At 38.0% G+C, this 7,731-nt stretch overlaps 1 long non-coding RNA gene across 1 annotated transcript; it reads right to left on the bottom strand.

Moving 5' to 3' along the window:
- Window positions 1-3,676: 3,676 nt before the first annotated feature.
- On the bottom strand, window positions 3,677-6,448 carry LOC125249352. Its single transcript, XR_007180541.1, has 3 exons — window positions 5,724-6,448; window positions 5,323-5,378; window positions 3,677-4,735 (listed from the first exon to the last, which is right to left on the bottom strand). It is a non-coding gene; the product is annotated as an uncharacterized LOC125249352 (long non-coding RNA).
- Between the last annotated feature and the right edge of the window lie 1,283 nt (window positions 6,449-7,731).

Genomic DNA, 7,731 nt, shown 5'->3' with positions numbered 1-7,731 from the left:
GAATTTCTGTTGGCTCAGACCAGACAGGATAGCCTTCGTTGCCCTTGTGCATCAATGAGCCTTGGTCGCCCAACACCATGCTGCCAGTTTGTGGTTTGTTCCTCCTCAGACCACTGTTGGTAAATTCTCACCACTGCTGACTGGGAGCAACCTACAAGCCTTGCCGTTTCAGAGATACTCTGACTCAGTCACCTTGCCATAACAATTTGGCTCTTGTTTAAGTCGCTCCGATCTTTATTCCTGTCCATTTCTTCTGCATCCAACATGTTGATTATGAAAACTGATTGTCTGCTTACCATCTAATCTACCCAGGCCCTAATATGTTACTTTGTTAGGAGATGATTAACAATATTCGCTTCACCTGACTGGTCATATTGTTTTGGTTCACTAGTGTATATGAAAAACAAAACTCCAAACTTGGATGATAAACAATATGGATCCAGTATTTTGTGCATCCCTGCATCCCTACTTTGAAATCACAAAATGTGTCTAAAAGCATCTGCCAGATTTCATAAATGTTAAATTAACCAGATGCAAGTGGCCTTAAAAAGAAGCCCTGCATCCCACAAATTGGTTAGCAATCCATCATATTAAATTTCAATCTGACAGAAAGAGGTGATGCAGATCCTTAATAATCTGTTAATGTAAATCTTATAACTCTCTCAATCTCTGGATGTAGTACATTAGAATGTCTTTCTCTCACGGCTTCCCACAGATGTGATGTGACAAACTAGTTTGCCAAACATTGTAACATTGTCATTTCCTAGCAACTGAGAAAGCCAAAACCAACAGATTAGCATCCTGCTGATGAGAATATCTCATGAGTGTTTGCACAGCCTCTCCGAGCGTTAGCCTTGGTTTTTCCCTCGGCGTAGAACAGAAAGATGCAACTCTGATTGAAGTATAGTAAGACTCTTCTCTTATCTGACTTATTATGTTGGACTTTTGCCATGAAGGGATCCCTTTTGATTACTGCAAATATTTTATGTCTTACAGTATCAGTATCACTATCTTTGGGTATTTTTAAGTTGTGTATGGCGACTCCAGCACTAACCGATATCAATTATGCTGGCTGGCTACATTTTTATAAGCACTTATTAAGCATTAAATACCTTTCATGTCAATGATTTGCATGATTAAAGAATGTTTAATGAGCTTCCTTTTATTAGGACAGAATATTCATGGCAGCATTTTCCTTATTTTTGTTAAATCCAGTAAATGACTCTAAAGCATGTTGATGTAGCCCACATATTCAGGAGATTATAATTTCATTATTAGTAGGATCAACCAGCCTTCACTATTACCAATTAGTGTTTAAAGGCATAATTGGAAATGCAAATCATCATTACTTTGTGTTTTATCACACTGTATTAAATCCTGTTTTAATGCATGCTTGCTTGTCTGATGGATTCATCAAGTATCTAGATGATCTGACATTATATGAATAAAAAATCTGATTTGTGTGGTGCAAGAAAAATACATTGAAAAAACTGATTTTACTATTTTATGACATGACAAGGTTAGTTTAAGTGAAATGTCAAGTGTTGCAACTCCCTAAAAATTTAATATTTATGAATTAATAATTTATTTTTATACAGAAATTGATTTTTGTGTTTTTTTTTTTTTTTTTTTGTTTTTTAATTATCTTTTACTTTACATTTTTAGGGACACTCTATCCCATATGCTGCTTGTGGACAAATTCAAAAAATAAGAAAATTACTTTTGCTTCTGGGGCTTGTGGAAATTAAAATGATGTTGTTCATAACAGGAGACAACACATCAGACCAGTCTTCCGCCAGTTGGACCCAGGTTTTGCTCATGTATCTTCCTAACTGAAATCAATCTATCCACAATCTCCGCTCTTTTAGGCTTTACTCATAATAACCTCATTTTTTGATTCAGTCAGTTTTACCAGCATTAGACATGTCTGGCCAAGTCTTTTATTTTTATCCTGCCTTCATTCCCCTCACGTATCTAATAACATGCTGCCATAGTTCTGGGTCAAGAGGTGAAGCAAGACGGCTGTGTCTTTATGCTGAGTTCGCTTGTTGGACTTAAGCCTAATACATTCTTACATTTTTATTAGGAAGCAGATTGGATAACACAAGCGGCAGATTTGTTTCTGAGCCAATATGTCACTTGTGTCTTTATCGGATGATTCCGAGGCTGGAAGATTTAGAACAAGAATCCTGATAATTAAATCTAAGATACGCATGCTTTAGGAAAGGTTAGCATCATTGCTTAACCGTGGACATTTCACTATAAATGGAATCAATAGGACAAATACAGCGTTAGTTCTTCTACGCTATAGTACTTACTGTCTTTCTGCTAAACAAGAAATTACAAGCAAATATTACCATATTACTTGTCTTGTCTTGTTTTGTTTATTTATATAGCACTATTTAAAATACAACCAAGGTTCAACCAAAATGCTTTACATAAAAAGTACAAGAAATAGGGACAAACATCAACAACATATAAAACACCACATTTAATCATTGTACGCTACCAACATTAAATGTGCTTTGAACAGATTCTTGAAGATTGACAGTGATTTGGCAGACCTGATAGGCAAGGGCAACTTATTCCAAAGTCTCGGCCCTATCGCAGCGAAGGCCCGATCGCCTTTATAGGCGATTGTTCTTGGCACTACAAGTAATTTTTGATTCTCTGAGAATAGTGTTCTGGGAGGATTATATGGGATTAAAAGGTTTGCCAAATACAAGAGGGCCTGGTTGTTTAAAGATTTGTACACGAACAATAAAATTTTGTATTTAATTCTAAAATGGACCAGGAACCAATTTAGAGAAACTAATACAGGAGTAATTGGTTCATATTTCTTTACGTTCTTTAAAAGCCTCGCCGCAGCGTTTTGCACTGATTGTAATCGAGACAAAGATGTGGCGATGATGCCAGAATACAAAGAGTTACAGAAATCCAGCTGTGATAGCATAAAGGTATGGATTACTCTTTCAAAGTCTGAGTTTGTTAAGAACGGTTTAGTTTTGACTAACAAACACAAATTATAAAAACAAGCCCGGACCATTGAGTTAATTTTAGGTTATTATCGATTAGGAAGCCTAAATCTCTTACGGTTGTTTTCAAATACGATGCTAGAGGATTCGAATCTAATACATCATCTAAGTTATTTGGGTGGCTAAAAACAATAACCTCTGAGATACTGATTCTGATTGGTCAATTGAGACTTTCTGTTAAAATATTTCCTCATAATAACACCAAAATGTATAATTTTACTGTTGTGACTGGCAACTAATTACCTAAACTGTGTAAGTTTCATGTCTCTCGTATCACTCTGTGGATTCTTTCATTTCAGAGAATACAATTATTTAAACTTAATTAATATTTCTACAGGTGTAAAGCTACACACAACCTGACATACTGCCATGAACACGCATGTAATGTGATGCATATTAGGGCTGCACGATATATCGCATGTGATTGTCACGCGCATTTCGTCAGTAAAGCCGGTTCCCTGATTGCCGCTAAATCGCCATCACCTGCTTTCAAATGGAGCGGCATTTAATAGACAGAGCCGTAGTTCACTGACAAGCTACGCAATATCGCGTTCATATCGCAGATGAATCGCCTTCGATAATGAACGCGATATTGCGTAGCTTGTCAGTGATCTACGGCTCTGTCTATTAAATGCCGCTCCATTTGAAAGCAGGTGATGGCGATTTAGCAGTAATCAGGGAACCGGCTTTACTGACGAAATGCGCGTGACAATCACATGCGATATATTGTGCAACCCTAATGCATATATAAAGCCATGTAGGGCTGCACAATATATAGTTTTGTCACTGATACCTATCTGTGGGTGTGACACTGCAGTATAAATGAAGTCAAGTAGGCTATAGGGATCATAGTTGATCTGCGATCCATACGGACTACGGCTGCACGATGTATGGTTTTAGCATTGTATCCCGATGTGTGCATCCACAAAAGTCACATCACAGGATGTGCAATGTCAAGTGTAGGGATCGTAGTTGATCCGAACGGTCCAGCTGCCCCCGGTTAAGAGCGCATGTGATTCACGTATTAACTGCAAAGTTTATCCATCATAGAGTGAAAGCTTATCATTTGCTTGTGTTTTTAAGTCCTGTCAATTTAAACATCAAACACAATATGAACTTGCACAGAGTTCAGTTCTCTTTCTCTTATCTTTGAGCTTGAACAAACACTCTCAGCGAAAACAGTCGGTTCTGTATTGTAAACAATTAAGAAAACGGATGCATATAATATTGGACCCATACATGCTTTCCTCAATGTGTGTATCTCAATACAGTTAGATTAACCTGAAAAACATAAAGCACTGCTTATTTTAATTTGTATCTTATTTTTATTGTGTTTATCTAAGCTTGTAATTCGTTTATTATTCTCTAAGCAGATGCACTACCCTACAAAATTATCCCAATCATCCTAGAATGATTAATTATTTTCAAATAGAGCTATTCAATTCATCTGGTGGAATTGTTTTCATATTGCAATATATAAATTGCAGAAAAACTAAATATTGCAATGTCAGATTTTCTGCAATATTGTGTAGCCCTATTTCCCGGAGTAACATTTAACCTTTAATAATAAAACAAGTAAAATCATGACTGTAAATAACATATAATATACCTGACACAGGTGAAATCATCTTCCTCCAGAGATTGGGCTTTCTCCATCACTGTTTCACTTCAGCATGATCTGATGTGTCTTCTGTCATCTTCTGTTTTTAGTATAAACATCAAAAGATAAATTATAGTAAACAGCAAGTTATTTTCATACTTTATTGTATGATATTTAAGAATTATGTATAATTGAGGATCAATATTCCTTCATAAATTTTCACAATTGATAAATTATAGACAATAATACTGACAGTATTAATTTGACTGAATAAGACTGACAGTTCTGATACATCTTATCATAGCCAGTAAATCTTTGTTTCTTAATGTCTTTAAATCAAGCAGAACTGTAGTAATATTTACAGTAGGCTGGTATGTGAGGATACTGTACTGGGTGAAATGCCGACTGTAGTCATGACAACGCCTTATTATGATGGCTTGGCTAGGTTATTGCATGCGATCAGAAAATGATGCAGTTACAATTATAGTTAAATCGAAAACCAGTTTAAAATGACAAGCATCGCTGATTCCCTCCTGACAGTCTTTAAACACAATCACAATCTCGCTAGCGCCGTTAGCATCGCGAGCTAGCTGTTTTATAACTGTAAAACGAGCTGCAAAGAGCTTACAAAACATGAACAAACAAGCGAAACGGACCCACAAGCATTTAAAAAGCAGAAGAACTTACCTTTAAAATAACAGTAGCCTCCATCAGGTGCTCAGATGTCTTCTCAGGTGCAGCTTCTATCCGGGCCAAACAGGAAATGAACGCGAGGACTCTTATTATAAACCATACTTAATATAATATACGCGGGATTAAAATAATAATAATAAATATATGTGATGTGAGCGCACGAGTTAATGTGTGGTTGTGTTTACATGAATAGCATATGCTAACGAGATAAATAAACTGTATAAATACTGAGTAAACAGCGTTCAAGTTACTTTTATACTTTATTACATGACATTTAAGGGATATTTTTAATCGAGGATCACTATTTATTCATATATTTAATTCACAAATGAAAAATTATAGGCAATAACACTTAAATAATTAGTATTTTGCATTAACTCTCTTGTTATACAGACCTATGCTGAAGCTGAAGCTGCCCACCGGCGCCATCTTGTCTCGCTTGTTGTTCATTGCGTATGCAACCAATAGGGGCTGCGGAATTAGGCTCCGCCCGTCGGCGCCATCTTGTTTTCGTGATTTCCCGCCTACCAGTACCGATCTGACCAATCACAGGCCTCAATACTTACACTTGTGTGAAAAATGCAAATTTTCGATGACGCCGGTACAGTACCAGGACCCGGCTGCAGGGGCGCACTCTCGTACACAGAGGATACACAGTGTATGGTATAAAATCAGGTTTTTGTGGTATATAAGGACATGCCGCGAAAATTGGAGAGGGTGCTTCTGGGACATAGAGAAAGGCATCTACATTGCCGGAATTACAAGGACATGGCCTGTGTCCTCATAAACCCAAATGTCCCCGTAATGCCGGTGCGTATTCAGGTCAAAAGTCCTCGTAAACCACAAAAACCAACACACACACACACACACACACACACACACACACACACACAGAGGGTGGGGGTAGGGGGACTGAGACCCTAAGTCTAAGAGAGCTTAAGTATGTGCGTAAGAATGTTTGAAAAATCCACATTTAAACCAAAATATCTGACTTCCTGTTGGTCAGAGCTAATGACTGTAAATGAGAAAGTTGTCCAGTTTAATGAGAACAATAAGTGTACCGAGTTTGGTGACTGTAGGTTAAACTAAACCCCCCACTTTTGTCAAAAGGTGGCGCTGCAGAGCCCTGCTCCCCGCCCGTTTCTAAGGCTTTGTCCATATCTACTGTATGACAATAATGATATGTGTGTCGAGTTTCATCCAATTTGAAGCATGTTAACGGCTTCAAAAACGCCAAAGAATATTATAAAAGTTTGACGTGTTGCCAAGGCTTTTCAAAGGTCTACATCTGCCATGTTTTGACATTATTGTGGTGAAGTTTGAAGCAAATCGGATAAAAATAAAATGGTGATCTCAAAGCATTTTGAAAGTGACACGCTTCCTGCTGCCAGTTGGTGGCAGTATAACTTTGACTCACAATAGTCACATCCATGTGATCTGACTATTACAACCAACACACTCGTGAAGTTTCATAAAGATCAATCAATGTATGCAGAAGTTATAACACATTTCCTGTTTCCCTTTTCTCGCCATAAATTCGTTGCCTCGCCACAGCCAAACTGTTCGAGATATCAAAAATCCGCTGGCAATTTTTCATCATCAATGTCTTGACTTCATGCTGACCGAGTTTGGTGGTGATCGGATTAATTGCCTAGGAGGAGTATATCAAATTCCAGAGCATGCGTTTTTCAAACAACCCATAATAGCTGACTTCCTGTTGAGGTGACGTATAACTTAGAGTATGAAAGTTGTTTGGCCCGATAAAGTCTATATGTGTACCGAGTTTTATACTTGTATGTGCAAGCGTGTTTGATATATGGACCACGTTTTCTGACCCAATTCAAGGGGGCGCTGTCGAGCCCATCTGCCATGCCCGGGTACCAGCTTTTCTCCGGCTGTAATGGCCGCAGGTTCTGACCCGTGTGCAAAATTTCAAGAGTTTTTGAGCATGTTAAGGGCCCCAAAAACCCCAAAAACTTAGAAAAAAAATAATAAATATAGCTGCGAGCAGCGATGGCGGGCCCAAGCCCGGTGGCACCGCCACCCCGGTGGCTTCAGGGCAACTGTGCACAGCGGGCAATAGGCACTTAAAACGGTTAAACATCAAAGGACTATGTCAAATTCACTCCACATTTACTGCACTACAAGGTGCCACTATAGAGCCCCTCCTCCCTGCCCATTTTCAAAGGATTACATGTGCCAAGTTTTAACATTATTCTGATGAATTTTGAAGCAAATCAGGTAAAAATAAGAGGGTGATCTCAATGTATGCTGAAAGTGACACATTTTCTGCTTCCAGTTGGTGGCGCTATGACTTTGAATCACAATAGTCACATCCATGTGATCAGCCTTGTACAACGAAGACTAAGCCGAAGTTTCATCAAAATCAATTAATGTATGCAG

The sequence above is a fragment of the Megalobrama amblycephala genome, linkage group LG16 (genome assembly GCF_018812025.1).
Source record: "Megalobrama amblycephala isolate DHTTF-2021 linkage group LG16, ASM1881202v1, whole genome shotgun sequence".
Taxonomy (NCBI): Eukaryota; Metazoa; Chordata; class Actinopteri; order Cypriniformes; family Xenocyprididae; genus Megalobrama; species Megalobrama amblycephala.
This window is presented reverse-complemented; position numbering and strand designations above follow the sequence as displayed.